An 861-nucleotide genomic window follows, 5' to 3' on the forward strand; every position below is an offset into this window, starting at 1 on the left:
ATATGAAAGTTTAATGTTTATCAGTGCATTATAGAAAATAATGAACTTTATCACAATATGCTATTTTTGAGAAGGACCTGTATATACAAGAACCTGCTCTAGAATTAAAAGTGTTATCAACATTTTTACCAATAATTTATAATAAAAATACACATGAAATGCTTAAAGAATGTTCTGAGAATCTCATTTCATAACATAAAATGCAACCTTGAATAATGCATGGCAGAGGTTCAGACATAAAACTTAATGGAGGTAATATTTTTTAGCATAAGTTCAAAGGAAGGACCAAAGCTCAAACAATCCTGTCATATATCTGTGCATGTCTCACATTCTTTACCTTCTCCACTTCATTGTTCATTTTTTATGTCAGTCTGGGAACTCTCTGAGACATCTCCACCACTCATCTTCCTCCTCATCATCATAACCCTCATCTTCTCATTCAGTATATATTCATAGGCAGCTCACAGACGGGTAGGCCTTTGTTCATGAAACTGGCATTATATAATTTCCACTGAATCAATTCAGAAAGAGGAGCTTGTAGGCGCCATGGAATAATGAAAGTGTTTGGATTTTGTGTGTCGTGAGAAATAAGACAGATCAAAAACTAAAACATGGGGAACTGAAACAGACAGCTACCAGAGATAAGAATGTAACTTGGAATAAAAAAAAATGTGAGTTGATGTTTGGAAGATAAAATTGCCTTTATGATGACTCTCACATTGGATCTAGTCCCACTGTAGAAAATTGTTTCTTTTTGGTCTTTGTGCGTCTGCGCCACACCCGCTCAAATCCCAACCAAAGCAGCTAAACACGAACACTCCAGGAGGATCAAAAAAATGTCAGATGTGCCTCTTTTCTTTG

Source organism: Austrofundulus limnaeus, unplaced genomic scaffold, assembly GCF_001266775.1.
Source record: "Austrofundulus limnaeus strain Quisiro unplaced genomic scaffold, Austrofundulus_limnaeus-1.0 Scaffold60, whole genome shotgun sequence".
Lineage (NCBI taxonomy): Eukaryota > Metazoa > Chordata > Actinopteri > Cyprinodontiformes > Rivulidae > Austrofundulus > Austrofundulus limnaeus.